Source organism: Triticum aestivum, chromosome 4A, assembly GCF_018294505.1.
Source record: "Triticum aestivum cultivar Chinese Spring chromosome 4A, IWGSC CS RefSeq v2.1, whole genome shotgun sequence".
Taxonomy (NCBI): Eukaryota; Viridiplantae; Streptophyta; class Magnoliopsida; order Poales; family Poaceae; genus Triticum; species Triticum aestivum.
Genome location: NC_057803.1, coordinates 616,210,178 through 616,223,017, shown reverse-complemented (window position 1 = coordinate 616,223,017; position 12,840 = coordinate 616,210,178).

The following is a 12,840-nucleotide window of genomic DNA, read 5'->3' as shown; positions in this document are numbered from 1 at the left end:
AGCTGAGCCGGCAATGCGGGAAGAAGCTGAAGAAGAGGCATCAGATGAGCCCGTTGATGATCTAGGTCGGGCCATTGCCGATGCAAAGAGAAACTGCGCAAGTGATTTGGAGAAGAAGAAGTTGCAGCGCATGTTAGAGGATCACAAAAAAATGTTGTACCCGAATTGCATAGGTGACAAGAAAAATCTGGGCACCACACTGGAATTGCTGCAATGGAAGGCAGAGAATGGTGTATCTGATAAGGGATTTGGAAAGTTGCTGGTAATGATAAAGGATATGCTTCCAAAGGACAACGAATTGCCCGAGAGTACATACGAAGCAAAGAAGGCTATCTGCCCTCTAGGGTTAGAGGTGCAGAAGATACATGCATGCCCTAATGATTGCATCCTCTACCGCGGTGAGTATGAGGATTTGAACGCTTGCCCGGTATGTGGTGCATTGCGCTATAAGATCAGCCGCGATGACCCTGGTGATGTCGAGGGCGAGCGCCCCAGGAAGAAGATTCCTGCCAAGGTGATGTGGTATGCTCCTATAATACCACGGTTGAAACGTTTGTTCCAAAACAAAGAGCATGCCAAGGCGATGCGATGGCACAGAGAAGACCGTAAGAAAGATGGAAAGTTGAGAGTGCCCGCTGATGGGTCGCAGTGGAGAAAAATCGAAAAAAAGTACGGGAATGAGTTTGCAGATGACGCAAGGAGCGTATGGTTTGGTCTAAGTGCAGATGGCATTAATCCTTTTGGGGAGCAGAGCAGCAACCATAGCACCTGGCCTATGACTCTATGTTTGTATAACCTTCCTCCTTGGTTGTGCATGAAGCGGAAGTTCATTATGATGCCAGTGCTCATCCAAGGCCCTAAGCAACCCGGCAACGACATTGATGTGTACCTAAGGCCATTAGTTGAAGAACTCTTACAACTGTGGAATGGAACATGTGTACGTGCGTGGGATGAGCACATGGGGGAAGAATTTGACCTAAAGGCGTTGCTGTTCATGACCATCAATGATTGGCCTGCTCTCAGTAACCTTTCAGGACAGACAAACAAGGCATACCGTGCATGCACACACTGTTTGGATGATACCGACAGTATATATTTGGCTAATTGTAAGAAGAATGTGTACCTGGGACATCGTCGATTTCTTCCGAGCAGGCATCCCGTAAGAAAGAAAGGAAAGCATTTCAAAGGTGAGGCGGATCACCGGACGAAGCCTCGCCACCATACTGGTGCTGATGTACATGATATGGTCAAGGATTTGAAGGTGGTCTTTGGAAAGGGTCCTGGTGGTCAACCTGTTCCGAATGACGCTGATGGACGCGCACCCATGTGGAAGAAGAAATCTATATTTTGGGACCTGCCCTATTGGAAAGACCTAGAGGTCCGCTCCGCAATCGACGTGATGCACGTGACGAAGAATCTTTGTGTGACCCTGCTTGGCTTCTTGGGCGTGTATGGGAAGACAAAAGATACACCTGAGGCACGAGAGGACCAACAACGTATGCATGGAAAATACGGCATACATCAGGGTCATGCAAGCTACGCTCTTACCAAAGAAGAGAATGAAATCTTCTTTGAATGCCTGCTCAGTATTAAGGTACCGTCTGGCTTCTCGTCGAATATAAAGGGAATAATAAACATGGCAGAGAAAAAATTCCAGAACCTAAAGTCTCATGACTGCCACGTGATTATGACGCAACTGCTTCCGGTTGCATTGAGGGGGCTTCTACCGAAAAACGTTCGATTAGCCATTGTGAAGCTATGTGCATTTCTCAATGCAATCTCTCGGAAGGTAATCGATCCAGAAATCATACCAAGGTTAGAGAATGATTTGGTGCAATGTCTTGTCAGTTTCGAGTTGGTGTTCCCACCATCCTTCTTCAACATCATGACGCACGTCCTAGTTCACCTATGCGAAGAGATTAACGTTTTGGGTCCTGTATTTCTACACAATATGTTCCCCTTTGAGAGGTTCATGGGAGTCTTAAAGAAATATGTTCATAACCGTGCTAGGCCAGAAGGAAGCATCTCCAAGGGCCGTCAAAATGAGGAGGTCATTGAGTTTTATATTGACTTTATTCCTGACCTTAAGCCGATTGGTGTTCCTGAATCGCGGCATAAAGGCAGACTGGATGGAAAAGGCACTCTAGGAGGGGAACAAATAATATGTATGGACGGACATTCTCTCACTGAAGCACACTACACAGTTCTACAGAATTCCGCCCTGGTGGCTCCGTATATGGATGAACACAAGAATTTGCTACGCTCCAAACACCCGGAGCGGTCTGATGACTGGATTACACGTGAACAAACCAGGAGTTTCGCCAGCTGATTGCAGACACGTACCATGCATGACACCTCTATTGAACATGACCTGTACTTGCTGTCCCAGTTACTATCTTCGAATATAATGACTTTCAAAGGGTAGGAGATAAATGGTAATACATTTTACACGATCGCCCAAGATAAGAAGAGCACCAACCAAAACAATGGTGTCCGCTTTGATGCAGAAACCAAGATGGGAAAGGAAACATATTATGGTTATATACAGGACATATGGGAACTTGACTATTGACGTGGTTTGAAGGTCCCTTTGTTTCGGTGCAAATGGGTCAATATGACACGAGGCGGGGTAACGGAAGACCCGCAGTACGGAATGACAACAGTGGATCTCAACAATCTTGCGTATGCAGACGAACCATTCGTCCTAGCCAATGATGTGGCACAGGTTTTCTATGTGAAGGACATGTCTACCAAGCCAAGAAAAAAAAAAGATAAGGAAGCGAATGCATCGTACGATGAGCCAAAGCGGCACATAGTTCTTTCTGGGAAGAGAAACATCGTGGGAGTGGATGACAAGACAGGCAAGTCAGAAGATTATGAAAAGTTTGATGAAATTGCTCCATTCACAGTGAATATTGACCCGAGCATCCCGTTAAATGATGAAGATTTTCCGTGGTTACGGCGCAAAGGGACACACGCGAAGAAAAAGTTTCACACCCAAAGATCTGGGATGTGATCGGCTTCACTATCATCACTTTCTTTTGTGTTTCACACCCAGAAGGGAATCTCTGTAATAGTTAGGGTAGTTAATTATGTGTTTTGGCATTTGAAACGCGAAGAAATTTTATGTGCAAACAAATTCTTTCATGCCTTTACTGATTTTTAAAGTTAAGTTATTCACAAACTAGTGATTCACACTAATTTCAAATAATTCAAAATTTAAACTATTCAAATTTGAAAACTACGGGCACTAACAGAAAGTTTGTAATTTTTTGTACGTAAAGCAAAAATATTCACAAAGAAACTCTAAATACACAAAAAAACAACTCAAAAATAAATAAAGCAAAAAAAAAGCCCGCCTACTAGGCCAAAGCGGCCGGCATACGACTAGAAACCCAACCTGTTGTTGGGCCAGGATGCAGGCCCGCAAAGGCCCAGTAGGCCAACAGGGCAGCACAGAACATGTAGGCCCAGTAGGCCTGCTTTGGAGAGGAGCTCGAGAGAGCTACCGACGGGGGTTTATAAACCAGTGCGGTCGCCCTTGGCTAGCGAGGTGGGACTAAACTTGCCGCACCGCACCTGCGCCAGCGCACCCCCTTTAGTACCGGGTCGTGGCACCAACCGGTACTAAAGGGGGGACCTTTAGTACCGGTTGGAGCCACCACCCGATACTAAAGGGGGTCGCTTCCCGCCGCTTGGCCTGGCCAAAACAGGCCTTTAGTACCAGTTGGTGGCTCCAACCGGTACTAAAGGCCCCTCCTATATAAACAACACTTACGAAAATTTCAGTTTCTCATCTGCTTCTTCTCCTCTGCACCGTCGCCCGCCGCGCCCCCCGTACGTCTCCATCCCTCGTCGCCGCCCCCGTCGCCGCCCGTCCCCGTCGTCGCCGCCTCGTCGTCCCCGTCCCTATCGTCCCCGTCGTCACCACCGCCCCGTCCCGCGTCGTCCCCGTCCCCGTCGTCGCCGCCCCGTACGTCCCCGTCGTCGTCGCCGCCCCGGCCCATACGTCCCCGTCCCCGTCATCGCCGCCCCGTCTCTGTCCCCGTCATCGTCATCCCCGTCGTCGCCGCGCCCGTCACTGTCCCCGTCGCCGCCCCCCGTCGCCTCTCGCCTCACCGGTGAGCGCGCACACACACACATACATTTTTTGTTTTTTAGTTATACAAATAGTTAGAAATTTTTCTGTTTTTTAGAAATTGTTAGAAATTTTTCTGTTTTTTAGAAATAGTTAGAAATGTTAGAATAGTTAGAAATGTTAGAATTGTTAGAAATTTTTTCTGTCTTTTAGTTATAGAAATAGTTATAAAAAAGTTAGAATTGTTAGAAATTTTTCTGTTTTTTAGAAATTGTTAGAAATTTTTCTGTTTTTTAGAAATAGTTAGAAATGTTAGAATTGTTAGAATAGTTAGAAATGTTAGAATTGTTAGAAATGTTTCTGTTTTTTAGTTATAGAAATAGTTATAAAAAAGTTAGAATTGTTAGAAATTTTTCTGTTTTTTAGAAATTGTTAGAAATTTTTTTGTTTTGTAGAAATAGTTAGAAATGTTAGAATTGTTAGAAATTTTTCTGTTTTTTAGTTATAGAAATAGTTATAAAAAAGTTAGAATTGTTAGAAATTTTTCTGTTTTTTAGAAATAGTTAGAATTGTTAGAATAGTTAGAAATGTTAGAATTGTTAGAAATTTTTCTGTTTTTTAGTTATAGAAATAGTTATAAAAAAGTTAGAATTGTTAGAATTTTTTTTGTTTTTTTGTTATAGAAATAGTTAGAAAAAAGTTAGAAATTTTTCTCTTTTTTAGTTCTAGAAATATTAGAAATGTTATAGAAATGTTAGTTATATAGAAATGTTAGTTATATAGAAATGTTAGAAATTTTAGTTATCAAAATCCAATCATTAAAAAAATGTTACTTTTTGCGGGCATATAGCTAGTATTTGTTCTCGACGATGCCCGGCCCGCATCCTTGTCGTCGACCCGTCCGCGACGATGTCTGACTGTCCCATGTCCGGGACTGGGCTCCGTCGGGCTGGCACTGGGAGGTGTTGCCTGGAGGGGCGCGCCGCTTGATGAGGAACCCGGCCCCGGGTCCCGTCGTCGACCCTGATCTCATTTGGTGGCGTTCGCGTGGGCCAGTTTCGGTGTGGAGGGAGCCGACCCCGCCAGAGGTGGTACGTCGCCGTGTCAGGGAGGAGGACGAGCACGTCCATCGCTACATGGTTGCGTTAGAGGGCGGCAGGTTCTCCAATACCTGGCAGTTTCTTCAAGGATCTCACTTCAGCTATGATCCTATGAGGGTTCCTTCTCTTTGGGTGTCCACCGCCCGCGCCGCAGGAACCACGAGTGTCCTAGATTCTTCTGTAGTATTCGATCTTTATTAGCTACCTAGCCAGTGATGTACTCGATATATAATATTCAAGACGATATATTCGAGATTATATATTATTCGAGATGATGTTTTCGAGATTATATCCATTATTCGAGATGATGTATTCGAGATTATATCTATTATTCGAGACGATGTAATTTGAATACTAAATTGTTTTATATTTCTTTTGGCATAGTTAAATAAAAGCTATGGCAGACAATACCAACAAAGAGGGAGAACAGACCATGTTCGATATAATACGCGGGCCAGATGATGATCAGAATGAAGAAGATTATGACGGCTCCGAATTTCTAAACAACACCGGAGAGGGTGATATGATATTCGATCGCGACGGCCGAATTGATGAAGTCATGAACTACGATTATGACAACACCGGAGAGGTATATATATTTATATAAGCAGGCATCTGGTGATCATCACATGTTTTAACTGAGTTGAAGATATATTAACGAATCGATCTTTCTTCTTTCAGCCATCCGGATCGAGCAAATCTTCAGGCAACAGGACGAAACGAGGCCCGAACAAAAAGTTGAAGGAGGGCGTAAAGTATAATATCGAGGCAATCAAACCTAATGGCGAACCACTAGCGCCTAAGAAGATTGCGGACAAGTTCGTTCGTCCGTGCGCAGTTCTTGTGAAGGACCAACTCCCGATCTCCCTTCAAGAATGGAGAAAGCCAGCAAAGCCACGTCCAGATCTTACTTTTGTCGACGACAGACAAAAAAGTCTGCTTTGGGATACTCTCATGGAACATTTCACCCTACCAGATCATTTCACAGAAGCAGATGTGCAGAAAGTCAAGGACGCTGCTCTTAGGAAGATGGCGGTTGCATTCAAGAACCACAAGAATCGTGAATGGGACAAGTACGTCAAGGGAGGAAGGAAGACTCTAGTATTCGAGGGAACACTAGAGAATCAAAGTGCTCATTGGGACGATTTCGTGAAATTCAAGGAGTCAGAATTATCTAAGGAACGGTCAAGAATAAACAAGGCCAATGCCGCAAAAAAGGATAAGTTCCATAAGCTGGGGCCAGGTGGCTATGCGGTGGGAATGCCTAAGTGGGATAAGTCTGAGAAAGAGATGCTGGATGCAAGTGTCACTCCAGAAACATTGAGCTGGCCCCCCAGGTGCAGGACTTGGTTCTATGCGCATGGGGGGGAGTTGGACCCGAAGACAGGCAAAGTTTCCAAGAAAGCATGTCTGGACGGAGCCGAAGATAAGCTACTTGTTGCAATAGAAGAGGCTCGATCCGGGTTGTTCGAGACCAACAGAGAGAACGACGAGCTTACGCGTGCCCTGGGAAATCCTGAACACCCGGGAAGAACACGAGGCATGGGCGCTATTCCGTGGTATGAGGGGTTTTCAGACTGGAACGCCGACTACATAACCCGTGCGAGAAAGAAGATTGCGGAGGAGAAGAAGAGGAAGATGGAGGGGGAGCAGAGGAAGCTCGACTATGAACGCCTTCAAGGCCTAGAATCAGCACACGCGGACTTGGAAATCAAATTCCAGCGGCAGCAGGAGCAGATCGACTCACTTAGCCAGCAAAGGGCGTCTCAGCAGCTGCAGCAGCTAGCGGATGATCCAGCATTGGATACCACCGTGTTGGGGAACGTAGCATAAATTCAAAAATTTCCTACGTGTCACAAAGATCTATCTATGGATTCATCTAGCAACGAGGGAGGAGTGGATCTACATACCCTTGTAGATCGCGCGCGGAAGCATTCAAGAGAACGGGGTTAATGGAGTCGTACTCGTCGTGATCCAAATCACCGATGATCCTAGCGCCGAACGGACGGCACCTCCACGTTCAACACACGTACAGAGCAGCGATGTCTCCTCCTTCTTGATCCAGCAAGGGGGGAGGAGAAGTTGATGGAGATCCAGCAACACGACGGCGTGGTGGTGGAAGTAGCGGGATTCCAACAAGGCTTCGCCAAGCGCTGCGGGAGGAGGGAGATGTGTCATGGGAGGGAGAGGGAGGCGCCAGGGCTTAGGTGCGGCTGCCCTCCCTTCCCCCCACTATATATAGGGCCAAGGGAGAAGGGGGGGCGCAGCCTTGGCCCTTCCTCCAAGGAAGGGTGCGGCCAGGGAGGAGTCCATCCTCCCCAAGGCACCTAGGAGGTGCCTTCCCCCTTTAGGACTCTTTCTTTCCCTTATCTCTTGGCGCATGGGCCTCTTGGGGCTAGTGCCCTTGGCCCATATAGGCCAAGGCGCACACCCCTACAGCCCATGTGGCCCACCGGGGCAGGTGGACCCCCTTGGTGGACCCCCGGACCCCTTTCGGCACTCCCGGTACAATACCGATAATGCGCGAAACTTTTCCGGCGACCAAAACAAGACTTCCCATATATAAATCTTTACCTCCGGACCATTCCGGAACTCCTCGGCACGTCCGGGATCTCATCCGGGACTCCGAACAACTTTAGGATTACCGCATACTAATATCTCTATAACCCTAGCGTCACGGAACCATAAGTGTGTAGACCCTACGGGTTCGGGAGACATGCAGACATGACCGAGATGACTCTCCGGTCAATAACCAACAGCGGGATCTGGATACCCATGTTGGCTCCCACATGTTCCACGATGATCTCATCGGATGAACCACGATGTCAAGGACTTAATCAATCCCGTATACAATTCCCTTTGTCTAGCGGTACGATACTTGCCCGAGATTCGATCATCGGTATCCCAATACCTTGTTCAATCTCGTTACCGGCAGGTCTCTTTACTCGTTTCGTAACACATCATCCCGTGATCAACTCCTTGATTACATTGTGCACATTATGATGATGTTCTACCGAGTGGGCCCAGAGATACCTCTCCGTTTACACGGAGTGACAAATCCCAGTCTCAATTTGTGCCAACCCAACAGACACTTTCGGAGATACCTGTAGTGTACCTTTATAGCCACCCAGTTACGTTGTGACGTTTGGCACACCCAAAGCACTCCGACGGTATCTGGGAGTTGCACAATCTCATGGTCTAAGGAAATGATACTTGACATTAGAAAAGCTTTAGCATACGAACTACATGATCTTGTGCTAGGCTTAGGATTGAGTCTTTGTCCATCACATCATTCTCCTAATGATGTGATCCCGTTATCAATGACATCCAATGTCCATGGTCAGGAAACCGTAACCAGCTATTGATCAACGAGCTAGTCAACTAGAGGCTTACTAGGGACATGGTGTTGTCTATGTATACACACATGTATATGAGTTTCCTATGAATACAATTCTAGCATGGATAATAAATGATTATCATGAACAAGGAAATATAATAATAACTAATTTATTATTGCCTCTAGGGCATATTTCCAACAGTCTCCCACTTGCACTAGAGTCAATAATCCAGTTCACATCGATATGTGATTAACACTCAAGGTCACATCCCCATGTGACTAACACCCAAAGAGTTTACTAGAGTCAATAATCTAGTTCACATTACCATGTGATTAACACTCGATGAGTTCTGGGTTTGAACATGTTATGCTTGTGAGAGATGTTATAGTCAACGGGTCTGAATCTTTCAGATCCGTTTGTACTTCGCAAATCTCTATGTCATCTTGTAGATGCAGCTACTATGCTATATTTGGAGCCATTTCAAATAACTGTTCTACTTGGAGCTATTCTAAATTGTTGCTCCATTATACGTATCCGATATCTCTACTCAGAGCTATCCAGATAGGTGTTAAGCTTGCATCGACGTAACTCTTTGCGTCGAACTCTTTATCACCTCCATAACCAAGAAACATATCCTTGTTCCTCTAAGTATAATTTAGACCGCTATCTGGTGATCTACTCCTAGATTATCTTTGTACCCTCTTGCCAGATATGTGGCAAGCCACACATCAGGTGCGGTACTCAGCATGGCATACCGTAGAGAGCCTATGACAAAAGCATAGGGGACGACCTTCGTCCTTCCTCTTTCTTCTGCCGTGGTCGAGCTTTAAGTCTTAACTTCATACCTTACAACTCAGGCAAGAACTCCTTCTTTGACTGGTCCATCTTGAACACCTTCAAGATCATGTCAAGGTATGTGCTCATTTGAAAGTACCATTAAGAATTTTGATCTATCCTTATAGATCTTGATGCTCAATGTTCAAGTAGCTTAATCCAGGCTTTCCATTGAAAAATACTTTCCAAATAACCCTATATGCTTTCCAGAAATTCTACGTCATTTCTGATCAACAATATGTCAAACATATATTTATCAGAAATTTTATAGTGCTCCCACTCACTTCTTTGGAAATACAAGTTTCTCATAAACTTTGTATACACCCAAAACTTTGATCATCTTATCAAAGCATACATTCCAACTCCGAGATGCTTACTCCAGTCCTTAGAAGGATTGCTGGAGCTTTGCATACTTATTAGCATCTTTCAGGATTAACAAAACCTTCCGGTTGTATCACATACAACCTTTCCTCAAAAATCGTCGAGGAAACAATGGTTTTTGGCATCCTATCTGCAAGATTTCACAAATAATGCAGTAATTGCTAATATAATTCCAACAGACTCTTAGCATCGCTACGAGTGAGAAAGTCTCATCGCAGTCAACTCCTTGAACTTGTCGGAAAACATCTTAACGACAAGTCGAGCTTTCTTAATGGTGATACCTACCATCATTGTCCGTCTTCCTTTTAAAATCCATATGTACCTAACAGCCTTACGACCATCAAGTAGTTCTCCCAAAGTCTACACTTTGTTTTCATATATGGATCCTCTCTCGGATTATATGGCCTCGAGCCATTTTGGAATCCAGGCCCACCATCGCTTCTCCATAGCTCGTAGGTTCATTGTTGTCTAGCAACATGACTTCCAAGACAGGATTACGTACCACTCTGAAGTAGTACGCATCCTTGTCATCCCACGAGGTTTGGTAGTGACTTGATCTGAAGTTTCATGATCACTATCATAAGCTTCCACTTCAATTGGTGTAGGTGCCACAGGAACAACTCCTGTGCCCTGCCACACACTAGTTGAAGAGACGGTTCAATAACCTCATCAAGTTTCCACCATCCTCCCACTCAATTCTTTCGAGAGAAACTTTTCCTCGAGAAAGGACCCGATTCTAGAAACAATCCCTTATTGCTTTCGGATCTGAGACAGGAGGTATACCCAACTGTTTTGGGTGTCCTATGAAGATGCATTTATCCGCTTTGGGTTCGAGCTTATCAGCCTGAAACTTTTTCACATAAGCGTCGCAGCCCCAAACTTCTAAGAAATGACAGCTTAGGTTTCTCTAAACCATAGTTCATATGGTGTCATCTCATCGGAATTACGTGGTGCCCTATTTAAAGTGAATGTGGTTGTCTTTAATGCCTAACCCATAAACTATCGTGGTAATTCGATAAGAGACATCATGGTATGCATCATATCCAATAGGGTGCAGTTATGATGTTCGGACACACCATCACACTATGGTGTTCCAGGCTGTATTAGTTGTGAAACAATTTCCACAATGTCTTAATTCTGTGCCAAACTCGTAATTCAGATATTCATCTCTATGATCATATCATAGATATTTTATCCTCTTGTCACGACGATCTTTCAACTTCACCCTGAAATTACTTGAACCTTTCAATAATTCAGACTCGTGATTCATCAAGTAAATATACTCAACATCTACTCAAATCATCTGTGAAGTAAGAACATAACGATATCCACTACATGCCTCAGCACTCATTGGATTGCACACATCAAAATGTATTACTTCCAACAAGTTGCTTTCTAGTTCCATTTTACTGAAAACGAGGCTTTCAGTCATCTTGCCCATGTGGTATGATTTGCATGTCTCAAGTGATTCAAAATCAAGTGAGTCCAAACGGTCCATTTGCATGGAGTTTCTTCATGCATATACACCAATAGACATGGTTCGCATGTCTCAAACCTTTCAAAACAAGTGAGCCCAAAGATCCATCAACATGGAGCTTCTTCATGCGTTTTATACCGATATGACTTACGTGGCAGTGCCACAAGTAGGTGGTACTATCATTACTATCTTTTGGCATGAACATGTGTATCACTACGATCGAGATTCAATAAACCATTCATTTCAGGTGTAAGACCATTGAAGGTATTATTCAAATAAACAGAGTAACCATTATTCTCTTTAAATGAATAACCGTATTGCGATAGACATAATCCAATCATGTCTATGCTCAACGCAAACACCAATCTCGATGGTAGAGGGAGCGTACGATATTTGATCAACCTTGGAAATACTTCCAACACATATCGTCATCTCACCTTTAGCTAGTCTCCGTTTATTCCGTAGCTTTTATTTCGAGTTACTAACACTTAGCAACCGAACCGGTATCTAATACCCTGGTGCTACTAGGAGTACTAGTAAAGTACACATTAACACAATATATCCAATATACTTCTATCGACCTTGCCAGCCTTCTTATCTACCAAGTATCTAGGGTAATTCTGCTCCAGTGGCTGTTCCCTTTATTACAGAAGCACTTAGTCTCGGGTTTGGGTTCAACCTTGGGTTTCTTCACTAGAGCAGCAGCTGATTTGCCGTTTCATGAAGCATCCCTTTTTGCCCTTGCCCTTCTTGAAACTAGTGGTTTCACCAACCATCAACAATTGATGCTCCTTCTTGATCTCTACTTTGTGGTGTCAAACATCGCGAATATCTCAAGGATCATCATATATGTCCCTGATATATTATAGTTCATCACGAAGCTCAAGCAGCTTGGTGGTAATGACTTCGGAGAACCATCACTATTTCATCTGGAAGATCAACTCCCACTCGATTCAAGCGATTGTTGTACTCAGACAATCTGAGCACAAGTTCAACAATTGAGCTTTTCTCCCTTAGTTTGCAGGCTAAGAAAATCGTCGGAGGTCTTATACCTCTTGACGTGGGCACGAGCCTGAAATCCCAATTTCAGCCCTCGAAACATCTCATATGTTTCGCGACGTTTCAAAACGTCTTCGGTGCCTCAACTCTAAGCCGTTTAACTGAACTATCACGTAGTTATCAAAATGTGTATGTCAGATGTTCGCAACATCCATAGACAACGTTCGAGGTTCAGCACATTGAGCGGTGCATTAAGGACATAAGCCTTCTATAAAGCAATGAGGACAAACCTCAGTTTACGGACCTAGTCCGCATAATTACTACTATCAACTTTCAACTAAATTTTCTCTAGGAACATATCTAAACAGTAGAACTGAAGCGCGAGCTACGACATAATTTGCGAAGACCTTTTGACTATGTTCAGGATAATTAAGTTCATCTTGTGAACTCCCACTCAGATAGACATCCCTCTAGTCATCTAAGTGATTACATGATCTGAGTCAACTAGGCCGTGTCCGATCATCACGTGAGACGGACTAGTCATCATCGGTGAACATCTTCCTGTTGATCGTATCTAGCATACGACTCATGCTCGACCTTTCGGTCTCTTGTGTTCCGAGGCCATGTCTGTAT